At 40.8% G+C, this 21630-nt stretch overlaps 1 long non-coding RNA gene across 1 annotated transcript in view; it reads right to left on the reverse strand.

The window, feature by feature from the left end:
- Positions 1 to 21403, reverse strand: part of LOC141174017 (uncharacterized) — a 37746-nt gene extending 16343 nt beyond the window's left edge. Inside the window, exons 1-2 of the long non-coding RNA XR_012252743.1 lie at positions 17782 to 21403; positions 1 to 17348 (exon numbers count right to left, since the gene is read on the reverse strand). The exon at positions 1 to 17348 is cut by the window's left edge and continues 16343 nt beyond it. This is a non-coding gene — a long non-coding RNA (uncharacterized lncRNA). The remainder of the gene's footprint in view (positions 17349 to 17781) is intronic.
- Between the last annotated feature and the right edge of the window lie 227 nt (positions 21404 to 21630).

The raw sequence follows: 21630 nt of genomic DNA on the forward strand, positions 1-21630 counted from the left end.
ATGAAAGATGGTGCTCAAATGTCTCCAAATACGAGTCCGTTGCTTAATTTAGTTGCCTCTGATAAAAAAATAAATAAAATGCAAATCCCTCCTTCCAGCAAACATATTCAAAGATATATACCAGCAAGCTAGAATACAAATTGCACATATATATATGTATATTTACCCCAGGAATCAGGTTCCTATCGATCTCTGGTGAGATCATACAGGGCTGGTAACACTTTAATTGCACTGTTGGCATAAGAAAGAAGAAAATCTCCCAAATCCACTCCAGCTTATCAGACAAGAATAGTCGCGTACTTGCATTATGCGGGTGCTGCATTCATACATCATTTTTTTTACGACTCAAGAAGAGCGGACAATCTAAAAAATATTAAGCGAGAAAATCCTTTCCTGCGCTCACCTCCTGCTATTATACAATTCTCCGCTCCCGGCATTATCCGGCCATAGACCTACAACAAATTCCAAGATTGGACAATCTCCATTCACACCACAACTTATATCACTAATGTTCCCATATCAAGATCTTTTCTTTATACTATAGGATCAATAATACCTCAAAAAGATGGTGGTCTCACGTTTACTAATGGGGGTCCAGTGCGAAGTTTAGTTGTCTTTTTTAGCTCTGAAAGAACAGTAAAGCAAAACGAGCCCCCCACCTCCACCTCAAGAACAACCATTTACAACAATATTGAATTGCATCTATTGCATTATATCATATATTTTAGATTTACCACAGTAAGCGGCTTTCAGCGATCTCCAGTGCAATCACACAGGGCTATCGAAACATGAGCTTCACTGATGGGAATAAGAAGAAAACAAATCGCCCCCAAACATTCTCCAACTCATCCTAAAGTTTAGACACATCGCTGCTCATGTCTGATTGTCTGTATACTGTGGGGTTGTATTCCTCATCCACTGTATTACTGTAGAGCCACTGATAACAAACGGATCTGAAAAATATCAAGGAAGAAAATATTTCCTGCACTCACCTCATCTATATGGGAAACTGCAGAGCACAGCGGCTCCGTCACCGATACTGACACTTCACCTGCCCCTGCTGAGATCAATAAGACAATCGCTTCCAAAGCAACTCCGAGACATCTGACAATTTGGACACAAAATGGCCTTTCCTTCACTCCCCTCATCCTAATAGTAAATGGTTATTTTACAATTCTCTGCTCTCTGCATTATCCGCTCATAGATTGTAAAGAATTCCAATATCAGACAATCTCCATCGTCACAGATCCATCATCCTTATCACCAATTATAAAAAATATTATTTTCTGTGAAGTATAAGATCAATCAAGTGCGATAAGTTGATCTCACGTTTCTAGATGGGGTCAATCACCAAATTCTGATGCCTTCTTTAACTCTGGATGATAAAAAACAGGAAAGCAAAACAATCCCCCCTTCAAGAACAATCATTTACAGCAGGACACAGCATCTATGGTAATGTGTGTGTGTGTATATATATATTTACCACAGTAAGTAGGTTCCTAACAATCCTCAGTGCCATCATACAGGGGTCCTCACACTTGCACTGCCCTGCTGAGATCAATAAGAAGACAATGGCTCCAAACCAGCTCCCCACTTGTCTGATAGTTTGGACACACAATACAAAAGTGTACTTGCACTTTGTGGGGGCTGCATTCCTCAACCGCTTGTGCCACTAATCTGAAAGAAATCAAGAGAGAAAATCCTTCCTGCACTCACCTCCTCCTAGTAGTAACCTACAATCCTCCTCCGCTCCCGGCATTATCCGGTCATAGATCTGTAACGAATTCCAACATTGGACAATCTCCATTCACACAACTCCAACTTATGTCACTAATATTTCCATGTCAACATCTTTTCTCTAGACTACAGGATGAATAAACTACAATAACATAGTGGTCTCACATTTCTGGATGGCGGTCCCGTTACCTTCTTCAGCTCTGATGATAAAAAACAGTAAAGAAAAACAACCTCCCCCTACAAGGACAATCATTTACAACAAATATATAGTAAACTCCTCCAGTACAATCTGTATATATATTATAGATTTACCACAGTAAGCGGCTCCCAGCGATCCTCAGGGCCATCATACAGGGCTATGGAACTCCACTGCTGGGAGCAAGAAAACAAATCGCCCCTAAACAACGCGCTCCCACTCATCTAAAACTATGACGACCGCGCTGCTCATGTCTGATTGTCTGCATATTGTCGGGGCCATTATTCCTCATCCACTGTGTTACTGTAAGAGCCACCGATAACAAATGGATCTGAAAAATATGAGGAGAGAAAACCCTTCCCTGCACTCACCTCCTCCCAATAGTCACTGTAATTCCTCTCTGCCCCATCTCCGCTCCTGACATTATCCTGTCACAGATCTGTAAAGAATTCCAACATAGGACAATCTCCATCGTAATCCAACAAAGCGGAATGATGCCACTATCATTTACAGATCATGATCTTTTTACTGTACCAAAGAATCGATTAAGTACATTAAAATGGTGGTCTCACATTTCTGGATGGGGGTCGAATGCCAAATTCAGATGCCTTCATTACTCTAATGAGAAAGAAAAACGAAACAAATCCCTTCCACCATTCAAGAACAAACTTTTACCAGCACACACATCTATACATTTTGGCACACTATTGCTTATGTTTGATTCACTTGCATATTATGGGGGCCGTTATTTCTCAAGTATTTTGTACGAGAGTCACTGAAAAACATCTGAAAAAAAATCTTTTCTTGCACTCACCTCATCCTAACCGTAAACTGCAATTCCCCCTTCTCCATTACGATATTGGCATTATCCTATGAGAATGTCCCACTAATTCAAAGTTTTGCCACCAAGCTAAGGTTTTTTCACCATATTATAGGATCAATAAAGTATGAAAGATGGTGCTCAAATGTCTCCAAATACGAGTCCGTTGCTTAATTTAGTTGCCTCTGATAAAAAAATAAATAAAATGCAAATCCCTCCTTCCAGCAAACATATTCAAAGATATATACCAGCAAGCTAGAATACAAATTACACATATATATATGTATATTTACCCCAGGAATCAGGTTCCTATCGATCTCTGGTGAGATCATACAGGGCTGGTAACACTTTAATTGCACTGTTGGCATAAGAAAGAAGAAAATCTCCCAAATCCACTCCAGCTTATCAGACAAGAATATTCGCGTACTTGCATTATGCGGGTGCTGCATTCATACATCATTTTTTTTACGACTCAAGAAGAGCCGACAATCTAAAAAATATTAAGCGAGAAAATCCTTTCCTGCGCTCACCTCCTGCTATTATACAATTCTCCGCTCCCGGCATTATCCGGCCATAGACCTACAACAAATTCCAAGATTGGACAATCTCCATTCACACCACAACTTATATCACTAATGTTCCCATATCAAGATCTTTTCTTTATACTATAGGATCAATAAAACCTCAAAAAGATGGTGGTCTCACGTTTACTAATGGGGGTCCAGTGCGAAGTTTAGTTGTCTTTTTTAGCTCTGAAAGAACAGTAAAGCAAAAGAAACCCCCACCTCCACCTCAAGAACAACCATTTACAACAATATCTAATGGCATCTATTGCATTATATCATATATTTTAGATTTACCACAGTAAGCGGCTTCCAGCGATCTCCAGTGCAATCACACAGGGCTATCGAAACATGAGCTTCACTGATGGGAATAAGAAGAAAACAAATCACCCCCCAAACATTCTCCAATTCATCCTGAAGTTTAGACACATCGCTGCTCATGTCTGATTGTCTGTATACTGTGGGGTTGTATTCCTCATCCACTGTATTACTGTAGAGCCGCTGATAACAAACGGATCTGAAAAATATCAAGGAAAAAATATTTCCTGCACTCACCTCATCTATATGGGAAACTGCAGAGCACAGCGGCTCCGTCACCGATACTGACACTTTACCTGCCCCTGCTGAGATCAATAAGACAATCGCTTCCAAAGCAACTCCGAGACATCTGACAATTTATAACAATATATACTGGCAAAATAAATATAGTCCAATGCAACTGCATTTTTCAATCACTTTGTTTTACTGGAGGGACACTAATCTGAAAAATATCAAGAGAGAAAATCCTTCCCTGCACTCACCTCCTGCGATTCCCCTCTGCGCCATCACCGCTCCCGGCATTACCCTGTCTGTAAAGAGATCCAGTATAGGACCATCTCCATCGTCACCACAACTCCACCTTATGCCACTAATATTTCCACTTAATGATCTTTTCAGAACTATACAGGATCAATAACGTTCACCAAGATTGTGGTCTCACATTTCTGGATGGGGGTCCTGGGTCAAATTCAGTTTCAACTCTGATGACAAAGAACAGTAAAGCAAAACAAGTCCCCCGCCCAACAATTACATTAAAGGCAACAAAAATTGACCCCTCCTTAACACAAACTTTTACAACAAAATATACCGGCAAAATCTATAGCCCAGTGCATGTATATATAATCACAGTGCATGTATATATAATCACAACAGTAAGCTGCTTACTGGAAATCTTCAGACAGGGGTCTTCATACTTGTACTGCTCTGTTGAGATCTACAAGAAAAAAAAATCTCCCCAAACCCGCTCCTACAGTTTTGACAACTGGACACCCCATTGCTCAATCTTTGTAGTGTACTTGCATTTTGTTGGGGCCGTATTTCCCAACCACCAAATTTTTCTTAGAGCCACTGATAACAAATGGATCTGAAAAATATGAGGAGAGAAAACCCTTCCCTGCACTCACCTCCTCCCAATAGTCACTGTAATTCCTCTCTGCCCCATCTCCGCTCCTGACATTATCCTGTCACAGATCTGTAAAGAATTCCAACATAGGACAATCTCCATCGTCACCACAGCTCCATCATCTATGCCACCAGTTCAATAGCAAATTATCTTTTCTCTATAGTATGGGGTTAATACAGTGCAATAAGATAGTGGTCTCATGTTTCTGGATGGTGGTCCCGGTGACTTCTTTAACTCTGATGATGAAGAACAGAAAAGCAAAACACCTACCCCCCATTCAAGAAAACTACTTCACAGCAATATTCAGCAGCTATACAACATGTCTGTATATATATTTGTATATTCACCACATTAACCAGGGGTCTAGTAATCTTCAGTGCCATCATACAGGGGTCTTCACACTTGATCTGTCCTGCTGAGATCTATAAGACAATCGCCCCAAACCTGCTCCAACTTATCTGACAATTTGGTCACACAATCGCGTTCTTGCTCTTTGAGGGGCTGCATTCCTCAACCACTTGTACCTGCTGGAGGACCACTAATCTGAAAAATATCAACGAATAAAATCCTTCCCTGCACTCACCTCCTCCTAGTAGTAACCTACAATCCTCCTCCGCTCTTCACGCAGGAGCCGCACTGCTGAGATCCAGAACACAATCGCTCCAAACCAAGTAAAAGTGAAATGTCACATTGGAGACACGGCTGCTTACAGATCAAGATCTTTCCTCCATACAATAGGATCAATAATGTACGGTAAGGTGGAGGTCTCACATTCCTGGATGGGGGTCCCGTTGCCTTCTTTAGCTCTGAAGGGTAAGAACCGTAAAAGCAAAAAAAAATCTCCCTCCATCAAGACCATTCTTCCAGCAATATATACTGGGAAACAACTCCAGTACAATGTGTATATAGATTTACCACAGTAAGCCGATTCCCGGCAATCTCCAGTGCAATCACACAGGGGTATCGAAACCAGTGCAATCACACAGGGCTATCGAAACATGAGCTTCACTGATGGAAATAAGAAGAAAACAAATCACCCCCCAAACATTCTCCAATTCATCTAAAAAATTGGACACATCGCTGCTCATGTCTGATTGTCTGTATACTGTGGGGTTGTATTCCTCATCCACTGTATTACTGTAGAGCCGCTGATAAACGTCTGAAAAATATCAAGGAAGAAAATATTTCCCTGCACTCACCTCATCTATATGGGAAACTGCAGAGCACAGCGGCTCCGTCACCGATACTGACACTTCACCTGCCCCTGCTGAGATCAATAAGAAGACAATCGCCTCCAAAGCAACTCCGAGACATCTGACAATTTGGACACAAAATGGCTATAGTTTCATAGTGTACTTGCTTTTTCAGGGGGCTGCATTTCTCAACCACTTCATTTACATCTGAAAATCCTTCTCTGCACTCACCTCATCCTAATAAGTAAACTGCAATTCACCCTTTTTTCCATCTCTGCTCTCGACATTTGTAACAAACTCTTAATCATCATTCTTATTATAACTTATGCCAAAATATTTTCATATAAAAGATACTATAAAGAACAATAATGTACAATAAAATGGTGGACTCACATTTCTGGATGGTGGTCCCATTACCTTCTTTAGCTCTGATGATAAAAAACAGTAAAGAAAAACACACACCTACAAGAACAATCATGTACAACACTATATAGTGGAAAACTCCTCCAGTACAATCTGTATATATATTATACATTTACCACAGTAAGCGGCTCCCAGCGATCCTCAGTGCCATCATACAGGGCTTAGGAACTCCACTGCTGGGGGCAAAGAAAACAAATTGTCCCCCAAACAACACGCTCCCACTCATCTATAATAGACGCACCGCTGCTCATGTCTGATTGTCTGCATATTGTCAGGGCCATTATTCCTCTTCCACTGTGTTACTGTAGAGCCACCGATAACAAATGGATCTGAAAAACAGCAAGAGAGAAAACCCTTCCCTGCACTCACCTCCTCCCAATAGTCACTGTAATTCCTCTCTGCCCCATCTCCGCTCCTGACATTATCCTGTCACAGATCTGTAAAGAATTCCAACATAGGACAATCTCCATCGTAATCCAACAAAGCGGAATGATGCCACTATCATTTACATATCATGTTCTTTTTACTGTACCAAAGAATCGATTAAGTACATTAAAATGGTGGTCTCACATTTTTGGATGGGGGTCTAATGCCAAATTCAGATGCCTTCATTACTCTAATGAGAAAGAAAAACGAAACAAATCCCTTCCACCATTCAAGAACAAACTTTTACCAGCACACACATCTATACATTTTGGCACACTATTGCTTACGTTTGATTCACTTGCATATTATGGGGGCCGTTATTTCTCAAGTATTTTGTACGACAGTCACTGAAAAACATCTGAAGAAAAATCTTTTTAAACTGCAATTCCCCCTTCTCCATTACGATATTGGCATTATCCTATGAGAATGTCCCACTAATTCAAAGTTTTGCCACCAAGCTAAGGTTTTTTTCACCATATTATAGGATCAATAAAGTATGAAAGATGGTGCTCAAATGTCTCCAAATACGAGTCCGTTGCTTAATTTAGTTGCCTCTGATAAAAAAATAAATAAAATGCAAATCCCTCCTTCCAGCAAACATATTCAAAGATATATACCAGCAAGCTAGAATACAAATTGCACATATATATATATGTATATTTACCCCAGGAATCAGGTTCCTATCGATCTCTGGTGAGATCATACAGGGCTGGTAACACTTTAATTGCACTGTTGGCATAAGAAAGAAGAAAATCTCCCAAATCCACTCCAGCTTATCAGACAAGAATAGTCGCGTACTTGCATTATGCGGGTGCTGCATTCATACATCATTTTTTTTACGACTCAAGAAGAGCTGACAATCTAAAAAATATTAAGCGAGAAAATCCTTTCCTGCGCTCACCTCCTGCTATTATACAATTCTCCGCTCCCGGCATTATCCGGCCATAGACCTACAACAAATTCCAAGATTGGACAATCTCCATTCACACCACAACTTATATCACTAATGTTCCCATATCAAGATCTTTTCTTTATACTATAGGATCAATAAAACCTCAAAAAGATGGTGGTCTCACGTTTACTAATGGGGGTCCAGTGCGAAGTTTAGTTGTCTTTTTAGCTGTGAAAGAACAGTAAAGCAAAAGAAACCCCCACCTCCACCTCAAGAACAAGCATTTACAACAATATCTAATTGCATCTATTGCATTATATCATATATTTTAGATTTACCACAGTAAGCGGCTTCCAGCGATCTCCAGTGCAATCACACAGGGCTATCGAAACATGAGCTTCACTGATGGAAATAAGAAGAAAACAAATCACCCCCCAAACATTCTCCAATTCATCTAAAAAATTGGACACATCACTGCTCATGTTTTATGGTGAACATATTATGGGGGGTGTATTCCACATCCACTGTATTACTGTAGAGCCGCTGATAAACGTCTGAAAAATATCAAGGCACAAAATATTTCCTGCACTCACCTCATCTGTATGGGAAACTGCAGAGCACAGCGGCTCCATCAAAGATGGTAAAGAACAGAAAAGCAAAACACCTACCCCCCATTCAAGAAAACTACTTTACAGTAATACTCAGCATCTATACAATAGGTCTGTAATATATATATCTATTTGTATATTCACCACAGTAACCAGGTGTCTAGTAATCCTCAGTGCCATCATACAGGGGTCTTCACACTTGATCTGTCCTGCTGAGATCAATAAGAAGACAATCGCCCCAAACCCGCTCCAACTTATCTGACAATTTGGACACAATCGCGTTCTTGCACTTTGTGGGGGCTGCATTCCTCAACCGCTTGTGCCACTAATCTGAAAAATATCAAGCAAGAAAATCATTCCTGCCCTCACCTCCTCCTAGTAGTAACCTACAATCCTCCTCCGCTCCCGGCATTATCCGGTCATAGATCTGTAACGAATTCCAACATTGGACAATCTCCATTCACACCACAACTCCAACTTATGTCACTAATATTTCCATGTCAACATCTTTTGTCTAGACTACAGGATGAATAAACTACAATAAGATGGTGGTCTCACATTTCTGGATGGCGGTCCCGTTACCTTGTTTAGCTGTTGATAAAAAACAGTAAAGAAAAACAACCTCCCCCTACAAGAACAATCATTTACAACAATATATATCAAACTCCTCCAGTACAATCTGTATATATATTATAGATTTACCACAGTAAGCGGCTCCCAGCGATCCTCAGTGCCATCATACAGGGCTATGGAACTCCACTGCTGGGGGCAAGAAAGGAAATCGTCCCCAAACAACACGCTCCCACTCATCTAAAACTATGACGACCGCGCTGCTCATGTCTGATAGTCTGCATATTGTGGGGGCCATTATTCCTCATCCACATTGTTGTACTGTAGAGCCACCGATAACAAATCATCTGTAAAATATCAGGAGAAAAAACCCTTCCCTGCACTCACCTCCTCCCAATAGTCACTGTAATTCCTCTCTGCCCCATCTCCGCTCCTGACATTATCCTGTCACAGATCTGTAAAGAATTCCAACACAGGACAATCTCCATCGTCACCACAGCTCCATCATCTATGCCACCATTTCATTAACAATACTCTTTTCTCTATAATATAGGCTCAATAAAGTGCAATAAGATGGTGGTCTCATGTTTCTGGATGGTGGTCCCGGTGACTTCTTTAACTCTGATGATGAAGAACAGAAAAGCAAAACATCCACCCCCCCTTCAAGAAAACTACTTCACAGCAATATTCAGCAGCTATACAATATGTCTGTATATATATATTTGTATATTCACCACAGTAAGCAGGTGTCTAGTAATCTTCAGTGCCATCATACAGGGGTCTTCACACTTGATCTGTCCTGCTGAGATCAATAAGAAGACAATCACCCCAAACCTGCTCCAACTTATCTGACAATTTGGTCACACAATCGCGTTCTTGCTCTTTGAGGGGCTGCATTCCTTAATCATTTGTATCTTCTGGAGGACCACTAATCTGAAAAATATCAAGGAATAAAATCCTTCCTGCACTCACCTCCTCCTAGTAGTAACCTACAATCCTCCTCCGCTCTTCACACAGGAGCCGCACTGCTGAGATCCAGAACACAATCGCTCCAAACCAAGTAAAAGTGAAATGCCACATTGGAGACACGGCTGCTTACAGATCAAGATCTTTCCTCCATACAATAGGATCAATAATGTACGGTAAGGTGGTGGTCTCACATTCCTGGATGGGGGTCCCATTGCCTTCTTTAGCTCTGATGGGTAAGAACAGTGAAGCAAAAAAAAAAAAAAAATCTCCCTCCCTCAAGACCATTCTTCCAACAATATATACTGGGAAACAACTCCAGTACAATGTGTATATAGATTTACCACAGTAAGCCGGTTCCCGGCAATCTCCAGTGCAATCACACAGGGCTATCGAAACATCAACTTCACTGCTGGGAATAAGAAGAAAACAAATCGCCCCCAAATATTCTCCAACTCATCCTAAAGTTTAGACACATCGCTGCTTATGTCTGATTGTCTGTATACTGTGGGGTTGTATTTCTCATCCACTGTATTACTGTAGAGCCGCTGATAACAAACGGATCTGAAAAATATCATGGAAGAAAATATTTCCCAGCACTCACTGTCACGGGTGTGTCGCCACGAAGATCGTCACGAGTACACAGCCTGATTTCTCGCAGCTGACTTGTTGGTGCTTTGTGTTTTTCGGCAGTGAGGGAGTTAATTCTCTCTCTCTCTGTGCTAGACGAGGTCCAGCCTCGCCCAGCTGCAACCAATACTGCTGTAGCGAGACTCCTTCAAATGCCTGCTGGTCTGTTTGGGAAGTGTCGGTGAAAGCATTTCATTCAGACTAACAGAGCGGATCGTGGTGTTTGGAGTTTCTGAGATAAGTGTATTTGGAGTGTTTTTTTCCCTTCCTCGCTTTATCATTTATCTCCTTTCCCGTTGGTGTTCCCTCTGTTGTAGTTGTGTAATTGTTGTATGCAAGGTGGTTTTGGTTTTTCCCTTGTACTGTCTCGTTCATCTAAGTACTGTGTGTGGGCATATTATTACTTGTCCCCTTTTGTTGTGATCGGGGTCCTTCTCAGGACTAGATTACTTAGGTGCAGGGATCCTCAGGGGGTAGGGGTTACGCTGGCGGCCTGGACCTCTGTACCTTTAACAGTACCTCCAGGTTGAGGGACTAGTCAGGGCCCCAGCTTAGGGTCAGCTTAGGCCCCCTACCTCCAGTATACAGAGACAGCGTGACACTCACCTCATCTATATGGGAAACTGCAGAGCACAGCGGCTCCGTCACCGATACTGACACTTCATCTGCCCCTGCTGAGATCAATAAGACAATCGCTTCCAAAGCAACTCCGAGACATCTGACAATTTGGACACAAAATGGCCTTTCCTTCACTCCCATCATCCTAATAGTAAATGGTTATTTTACAATTCCCTGTTCTCTGCATTATCCGCTCATAGATTGTAAAGAATTCCACCATCAGACAATCTCCATCGTCACAGATCCATCATCCATATCACCAATTATATAAAAATATTATTTTCTGTGAAGTATAAGATCAATCAAGTGCGATAAGTTGATCTCCCGTTTCTAGATGGGGTCAATCACCAAATTCTGATGCCTTCTTTAACTCTGATGATAAAAAACAGGAAAGCAAAACAATCCCCCCTTCAAGAACAATCATTTACAGCAGGACACAGCATCTATGGTAATGTGTGTGTGTGTGTATATATATATTTACCACAGTAAGTAGGTTCCTAGTAATCCTCAGTGCCATCATACAGGGGTCCTCACACTTGCACTGCCCTGCTGAGATCAATAAAAAGACAATGGCTCCAAACCCGCTCCCCACTTGTCTGATAGTTTGGACACACAATACAAAAGTGTACTTGCACTTTGTGGGGGCTGCATTCCTCAACCGCTTGTGCCAATAATCTGAAAGAAATCAAGAGAGAAAATCCTTCCTGCACTCACCTCCTCCTAGTAGTAACCTACAATCCTCCTCCGCTCCCGGCATTATCCGGTCATAGATCTGTAACGATTTCCAACATTGGACAATCTCCATTCACACCACAACTCCAACTTATGTCACTAATATTTCCATGTCAGCATCTTTTCTCTACATTACAGGATGAATAAACTACAATAACATGGTGGTCTCCCATTTCTGGGTGGTGGTCCCGTTATCTTCTTTAGCTCTGATGATGAAAAAAAAACAGTGAAGCAAACCCCCCCCTACAAGAATAATTTACAACAATATTATAGATTTATCACAGTAAGCCGGTTCCCAGCAATCTCCAATGCAATCACACAGGACTATCGAAACACATGAACTTCATTGTTGGAAAAGAAGAAAGCAAATCGCCCCCCAAACACTCTCTAACGCATTGTCTGATCATGTCTGATTGTCTGTATACTGTGGGGTTGTATTCCTCATCCACTGTATTACTGTAGAGCTGCTGATAACAAACGGATCTGAAAAATATCAAGGAAAAATATTTCCCTGCACTCACCTCATCTATATGGGAAACTGCAGAGCACAGCGGCTCCGTCACCGATACTGACACTTCACCTGCCCCCGCTGAGATCAATAAGACAATCACTTCCAAAGCAACTCCGAGACATCTGACAATTACGACACAAAATGGCCTTTCCTTCACTCCCATCATCCTAATAGTAAATGGTTATTTTACAATTCTCTGCTCTCTGCATTATACGCTCAGATTGTAAAGAATTCCACCATCAGACAATCTCCATCGTCACAGATCCATCATCCATATCACCAATTATATAAAAATATTGTTTTCTGTAAAGTATAAGATCAATCAAGTGCGATAAGTTGATCTCACGTTTCTAGATGGGGTCAATCACCAAATTCTGATGCCTTCCTTAACTCTGATGATAAAAAAACAGGAAAGCAGAACAATCCCCCCTTCAAGAACAATCATTTACAGCAGGGTACAGCATCTATGGTAATGTGTGTGTGTGTGCGTATATATATATATTTACCACAGTAAGCAGGTTCCTAGTAATCTTCTGTGCCATCATACAGGGGTCTTCACACATGATCTGCCCTGATGAGATTAATAAGAAAAAATTCACCCCAAACCCACTCGTCTGATAGACTACACCTCTCCTCTATCGCTGCCCTCGGCATTATCCGGGCATAGATCTGTAATGAATCTCAGCATAGGACACTGTCCATCGTCATCACAATTCCAAATTATGTCACTAATTTTCAAGTCAAGATCTTTTCTAAAAAAAAAAAAAAAAAAGCTAAAAGATTGTGCTTGCACGCATCTGGATGGGCGTTCAGGATCAAGTTCAGTTGCCGTCTTTAACTCTGATGATAGAAGAACAGTAAGCCAACCACTTGCCCTTTAAGATTTATCTTTTACAATACATACTGGTATACACCATATCAATAATCTGTACATTTACCACAATAAGCAGCTTCCTAGCAATCTTCAGTGCCATCACACAGGGGTCGTCACACTTGAATTGCGCTGCCAAGATCAATTAGCAGACGATTGCCCCAAACTGCTCCAACTTATCTGACAACTTGGGACACACAATTGTGTACTTGCCCTTTGTGGGGCTGCACTACTCACTTTGTTCTAATGGAGGGCAACTAATCTGAAAAATAATAAGGGAGAAAAAAAATTCTGCACTCACCTCATCCTAATGAATCTTCAGTCAAATCATACTGGGCTCTTCAATTGGAAAATTGCCCCAAACCCACCCCCAATTTATGTGACAATTTAACCATGCCGCTCCAGTCTGATGTCCTTCTTGTATTTTGTGTTTCTCAGTCACCTTGCTCTATTAGAGCCTCAGATTACACATTGACCAAGGAGAAAGGCCTGTTCTGCACTCACCAACTAAATTGCAAAAACTTTAACCACTAATATTTCCCAAAGTTAAGTCCTTTCACCGTACTACAGGATCCATAAGGTATGCCAAGTTGGTGTGGTCTCATTTTTTCTGGATGAAGTTCTTGGTACAATCTAGATAGCTTTCCGGAGAATTTTAAAAAAGAAAAAAAAAAATCCTTTCCCCTTTAAGCACAAGAATTTTATATAAATACATATTGGGAAAAATACTAACAATTCTTACACTGAACTATAAATACAGTAGGGATGCACCCTATAGATTAAGCAACCCATAATCCCATGGGGGTAACCCAGAAGGAAAAGTGCAATGAAGCCACACTTAAGCAAAATGCAATTATTTATTTAAAAACATAAGAAAAACTATAAAAAGGCGAGGTCATCTCAATAGGATCCAGATTAATCAGGCACAAAGTAATTTTACTAAGGCACTTAAGTATTATGGGTAGTAGTCTATAGCTGCACAAAAAAAAATATATAATATAATATATATCACACACCCCTAGTCTGAAAAATACTAAAAAGTGAGAAAAGCCCTTCCTGTACTCACCTCCATCTGTAAACTGCACTTTGACCGTTTGAAAACCGAACTGCTGAGATTATGAAATGTCCCCAAACCTACTCGAAGTAGACTGGCAATTTGGGCACATGGCTGCTCAAGATGGCATGCTCATTTTCTGGAATATGTTATTATTAAAACATATTTTTCTGCTGAAGAACAGGTCTGGAAGATACCAGGAGAAAAGCTTTTCCTGCACCCACCTCACCCTAATAATAATCAGAATTTCACCTCTGCTCCAGGCATCATCCTGTCGTAGATTTGTAAACGGCTGCAGCACTACAATTCCCAAGTTAGGATCTTTTCCCCATACTATGGGATAAGTAACGCACACCAGTGTTCTTATGGTTCTGGTTTGGTGGTGAGGGACTCGCGCCAAGACCAGTTGCCTCTTTCAGTCTGTTACAAAATACAAAAACAGTAAAAGCAAAATACCCCACCCGTAATTTTTTTTTATATCATCACAAATTTCTACCAATCTTCAGTGAAAGCATACAGGGCTCGTCCCTTAACTGCACTTCTGAGATGAATTTTGATTTAGAGCGAAAGCTAACGTGGACACATGGTTGCTCATGATTGATGGTGAACTTGCATTTTGTGGAGGCAGCATTCCTCAACCAGTGTTTCAATGGAGACGAAGGACAGATCTGAAAAATATCAAGAAAGAAAAGCCTTTCCTGCCTTCACCAAATCCAAAGGTAAACGGCGATTCACTTCTGCTCCATCACTGCTCCTGGCATTACCCTGTCATAGATGTTAAGGGCAGTCTCCATCGACATCTCTGTACCATTGTCACACATCAAGATGAATCTGTCATAAGTTTAGGGACAAAGCAGAAGACAAGGATGCTTTCATGTCTCTGGTTAGAGCATAAAAGTGACGAAAAAAGTGAAGCGAGAAATCTCCACTTTACTTTTACACTAATATCTTCACAGAGCTGTGTATATTTACCACAGTAAGGTTTCTAGCAATCAGTGAAATTATACAAGGTAATCAATGCTCAAATGGCACTATCGAATCATAGAAGACAATAGCCCAAAAACAGTTTGATCATGTACTCCGGATTCTGTGGGAGCTGCACACCCTTCAGTTTTACTGGAAATCCACTGACCAAAATCTGATCTGAAAAATACCAAGAGGATAAACCACTCCTGTTGCATTTATTTCAGTAGAAGCTGCACTGTGCTTCTGTTGCGACGTTAGCAGGTTCTTGTGAATCTCTATTGAGTACAGGTGTATAGTGCAGGTCACATGCGTTGGGAGCGGGGGGGGGGGGGGGGGGTATAGTAGAGCCTTCACTATACTCCACAACCACTAACAAACCTTATTCTCATAAGGATTTTACTGATAAATCTATTATATTGATAGATTATGTGGGAAACTAGTTGCTCCCACATCACTATAATACATAAAAATCACATAGTACAAGTGACTTGACAGTTTACCAAACATTTCACAACTGCCTATGTATTTTCAATTCCTGCTAAGCTAGTAGAGATGGTAGCCATGTATAATATGCAAGAAATACCCATATACCCTTCTATTATTACAGGAAAGACATCACAGAATAAAACAAAACACAACCAGTATTACGTTATCCTACATACACCAGGCTGCTTGAAATCTTCATTTTGGAATGTGTCCTCTTCATGAGACGTCACAGGAAATTAATAGTTCGATGCCAGCATACTCCAGAGTTTAACTGCAAAGCGGCTTATTGTTTTGTAATAAACAAGGTTTACATTTTATTGTGAAAGAAATTTCTAACCTTCAAGACCAAAATAATGTCTTTTTCTATCAATTGTAACCCTATTTAACCACACTAATCTGAATATTGCCGCTTAGTGAACACAATTGTTGAGTTTTGCATTGGCTTGGGAACGGGAATACATTTGCAAAGAATGGACCGATAACTTCCAGAAACAGCCCCACACTTGTCCATGGGTTGTCTGGAATATTGCAGCCATTAGACTCCAGTTCAAGGTCTTTTTATCCAATATTATAGAACCTGTCCATGTTGCAGATACCTCCCATTAAGATTCCCCACCAAATATCTTATTTAATAAAAAAAACTTAATTCAGTATAAAAGATATTGGATTGATACATGGTCATACGCTCTGTTTAGACAAAATTATTTTTCTTTGCAGGCCAACATTTGCAATGTTATGAAATGGTGATTGAGCTGGGGATGTCAGAGGGACAGTCCCTATAATCTAGATAAAATTGTTGATATTCTGGCTTGCGGCACACGACTAAAATTAAAGACTTGTTGTATAACCTTCAGAGAAATCACCAAGTTCTCCCCACTAAATGTAGAAGTTGCAGTGATTGTAAATACTTGTCAAGGGTTGGGGTTCCATTTACTGTCTACAGATTTGTGGACCTTCATAGCATACACACCATCAGGAGTCTCAAGTGCCAGGAGCTTGACCACAAGTATACATTTGCATACATGTGGTCACATGCCAACTAGAAATGCTTGGCCTCACTCAATAGGAGTGAATTGAGTGATGCTGGACAAGTCACCGGAAAGTTTAAATAAACATTGCTGACCGCACACAAATTGGGATGCACATCCAAACATTCCAAGGAACTAACTTGGAAATCTTCAATCATAAAAAGTTAGACAGCATCCAGTTCAGGGTGTTCAATCAATAAGGCAGAATAAAACCTTATTACAGGATTGAATACCCTGGACTAGACAGTCTACCTTTAGGCTTACATCTAGTCATAATGTGACCAGAAGTATGCAAATCACATACTTGTAGTCATGTGACCACCCACTCATATCCAATCTTAAGTGTCCGTTGTGAGGCTGCACAAGTCTGCAGTCCCATAATGAATACACCAAGGCCAGACAACCCCTTTAAGTTAGCCTTACCCATCCAGCACTGTAGACATACACATGGTTTACCTTCTGCTGACAGCTGTGCCAGTTAAAATATATGCAAAATGATGAGCTGCCTCTGAAACCTGCATCAAGGTTCTTGAGCATGCTGCAAAAAGGCTCTGTAGACATACAAATACATTGTATGCCGTGTTTAGAAGCTGGATAGTTAGAAAGCAGCCATTCTCCTGTGGTCATAGGGACAGAACACAAAGTGGTAAGGATAGTGGTCATTTATTCTGATCAAAGGACCAATTCCAAAATACAATCTTTTTTCTGAACACGTGTTAATCTAGCTCCCCTTTTTAATATAGGATAGGTTATAAATGCTCTCCTCACTGTAGTACACCATTAGAGAGCAGCTTTTTTTTTTTTAATTGTAGATCATGTAACCCCCATTTGAACAGCATGATAAAAAGCATAGGGGTAGTAACTGGGCAGAGTGAATAAACATGCCCCCAACATGGTTTTCTATTTTGATCTTTAGGAATGTTAAGGGCCTGCGCAAGGACAAATAAACCGCCAGTACCCCTTGTACTCCAGGGAAAAAGCACATGAGCATACCTTTTCAGTGCTGCTAAGACACGATACCAAATTGCCCAGACATCATAACCATCTTACTTGTAAAAGTTCCTGATTGGCAGAGAAGGAAACTTGGCTGTGTCTCTGAACTCCATTTCCGAGGATGGAGAGATCACAAAAAAAAACAAGAAGTGCATGAATTGTATGGCAACTGAAAGCAGTTTTGTGTAAAAGTTGTCGGTAGTTGTGTAGAACAAGTTGAAATTTATTTGAGTTACATCCCACACTGCCAAATTAGTAAAAACAAAGACAAAAGTATTTTGTTTGACAAAGGGAATATGGTCATTCACCTTGCTGTATATCAGCCTTTATGGCAGTGTCACTGTAAAGCTACATATTTAGCCATTACAGACTTTTTTGTGGTTGCTATAAGCAACTTTTAAAGCATTGCTTGTGGCAATGTATGCACATACATATCTACATGGAAACTATATGAAGCACAATTAGCAAAATATGATAATGTAGGCACCAAAGCGGTGTCAAATGAAATGTGTGTAAATCATGCAGACTTGTTGACCTTTTATTACACTTAACTGATAAGAGACGCTGCAGACTTAGCATCACTTGACATCTTCATTGAGGGCATGTAACCTGACTCATTCAGGATGAGTAACCTGTCCAAGGAAACGAAATCAAAAATCTTTCAGACAACTAACAAGTCTCATGTGTACACGTGTCACTTAACCTTGAACCATAAGGTCCATGCGCTATAGAAATCCAAGACCTTTATGTTTTAGTGGCTTTACCAAGTGTAACCAAGATGTAGAGTACTCAGATCAGCAGAAAGACGACAGCAGGATTGGGTGGTACCAGAATGACCTAGACCTTGATCACTTCTCTCCTGCCTGATAATTACCATTGGGAATTTGCACCAAATCCTTTAAGAAAGACATTGAAACAATACATTTATTTTTTTAATTTAATAAATAATGTACAAGACACAGCAAATGCATAAGCAACTTACAGCAACAAGAACCAAGGAAAGACCTTACTTGTTTATACAGGTTTATGAAAGCATGTTTCTGATTGTCAGTCAACAGTAACACCAAAAATAGAACATCCTAGGAAAAAATGTAAAAAAAATACATCCACACGTGTTACAGTATTCATGCATGTCTAGTCCTAAGGATTGTCAATTCATGCATTATCTCATGGGAGTCTAAATGTACTGGTAAAGTTTGCTGAAGTTTGGCAATATGCACCAGAGTGTAGTTTGGGCAGGGAGAAAGATAACCTAGCACAATGTACTATTATACTACATAGTAGCCATTTGGAGATGCTCAATTTTTAAAATTATTAATTCACTTCAGCATTTGCTAGCTTGGGGAGAATAAAATTTAACACAGCAACCAGATTAAGTCGCCATGAAAACAGGAATCTGTGGGGTATTTCACTTGCCTTAAAGGGGCATTCAGTTCAAATACTTCTCCTTTTCACAGGATAGGACCTGTTTGATTGCTGGGGTCTGACTGCTGTGGCACCTAGCAATCCCAAGAACCAGAGCTCTGAAGAAACCTAGTCTGAATGGAGAGGTGGTCAATCACACACTAACGCTCCATTCATGCTTAATGAATTAACACTTAATGGAGCAGCGACAACACTCCCATTCAGTTGGGGTGCAGAGCTCTGGTTCTTAGGATCGCTGGGGACCACAGCGGTTGGAACCCCAGTGAACGGAAGTTATCACAGGATAGGAGATACATTTCCAACTTGATAATAACCCTTTAAATATGGCATACAGCTATCCTCCAGGACACGTATTAGGGGGAAGGGAAATACTTCATACTAATGTTTGCTTACCAGGTAGCGGGTGCTTGATTATTTCGATAGCCTAAAAGCTTGGAAGGTTCTCCTGCTTACCCATTATCTATGAAGTGGCCACAAATGGGTGAGGTTTCCTCCCAGATGTGAATTCATGTTTATGAAGATTAAGACTAGTAGAAAATAAACAAAAAGATCTGTTTGGTGACCAGACACCTGCGCAGACAACCCCCATTGCTGGTGCCTGAAGTTTAGAGGTGCTAGTGGCCAAGGATCACGAAAATGAGGTTCTATGACTGCATCCTAAGGAAAAAGAATTTAAGTTAACATGGGGTCATGGAAAGTGGTTCAATGTGGTGTTTATCGTCCTATAACAAGCAGCTGTAACATTACAGTTGTATTATTGCAAATAATAAGATCAGCAACATAACAGATTGCTACTATTGTCATTAAATTACATATCAAACATGTTTTGTTACTTCTTACAGTTTACAATCTCATTGTGACAGAAACCAGATATCACCTAGTTATCTTTACCAAGTTGCCCTGTAAAATCTCAAAATAAATGTATACTGGTGGTCAATGTGATACTTAGCCCACTAACTGGGTGGCCTCGGTTGGCCGGCAAGGAAAGTGCAAACATCTGTTTTCCCGGGACAGTCTATTTGGGTTGCTTATTTCAAGCACTAAGTTCATTTCGGGCAGATTCAGTCTTTCGTCCGGTTTCTGGTATGGGACCGACCCATCAATAGTCTTTAATTCTGTTGCGTGGCTCCATCGCTGTTCGTCCGTGGAAAAATGCAACGGCTCTTCAGAGAATGCACATGGGATATATATTTCTTGGCTATTACAAAGCTCCCGTTACAAACCACAAGTGAATGTTTAAATATTAAAACTGTTAAAAATACCATTTTACCAAGATTTAAGAGAAAAAAAAAATTGTATCCACTAAAATCTTCATTGCTTAAGAACAAGTCAAATCCAGAGACTGCCAGAAGAGCAGTCATTGAAATGCCATTACTGAGCAGGAACAAGAGGGGGCGGTGAAGAGCCTCACTACCAACCATATATGGCATCAGGAATACAAGGGGCAGGTTAATGAGTCACCACTTAACTCCACCCACTAAAATATCAGCTTATTTGGCAAAAAGGATAAGCCTACCACTAAAGGGCAGGACACGTATGCCCATTAGTTCCGCCCCCTAGCAAGAACCCATAAGGATATCAGCTTCATGCTGACGTAATAGGAGACACCCGGCCATAGTGACTAAAGCAGCAGTCACCCACCCGACACAAACAATAGCTCCACCCACTAGAGACTAGCTAGCAACAGCTCATGTTACGCATGACCGTCAGCCCCGCCCACAGCTAGCAAAAGGATGACGTAATATGCGTCATCCCTTAACTCCGCCCTCCCTCAGGCTACCAGCGGCCATATTTGAGAAAAGGAGTAGTGAACCGCCCCACCGAGTACAGAACATATTCATGCCTAACTAACCTTCTACACGCTGAAAAAGCACCGGCGTCCATGTACATAATGAACACAGTTTAACCCACCTCCCATTTAAGTCTATAGCCAGTAGACCCCGCACATCAAGCGGAATAAAATACGAGGCAAGTCTTCCTATATGGACGGATTAATAAAAAAAAATCAGCTCAAGTGTCACATGATACACCTTCACACAGTAAACTCTGCCCGCAGCTAACCCGCGCTATCACCCGCCCAATAATCTGGTAAAATGGTATTTTACGTTCTAATAAAGTCAATGGGAACAAAATACCTTACACAGAAGCCTATATAATAGCCGAGAAATGCCAGGGAAGGAAACAAAGGGTTTTCTGTAGCTTAAGACAGCAGCTTCATCACAACAAGACTTCCTCTCGCAGACGTCTCCGCAGCAATGAGAGACGGCATCTGGGGGAAGGTTTTTATAGGCTCTTGTTACGTCACATATACCAGCTCCAATGTTGTATCCTTCCGCGAGTGCTACGTGTGGAGAACTTCATGTAGTCCCTGTTTATTTTACCACACAGAGGACACGGTAACCTTGGAGGATTCATATTAAAACGAATTATTAAACTTTTTTCAATAACCTAACAATTACTGCTGAATTAAGCTCCTTAATA

Source organism: Phyllobates terribilis, unplaced genomic scaffold (assembly GCF_046119375.1).
Source record: "Phyllobates terribilis strain yellow unplaced genomic scaffold, ASM4611937v1 Scaffold_13__5_contigs__length_258822181, whole genome shotgun sequence".
In the NCBI taxonomy this organism is placed as follows: domain Eukaryota; kingdom Metazoa; phylum Chordata; class Amphibia; order Anura; family Dendrobatidae; genus Phyllobates; species Phyllobates terribilis.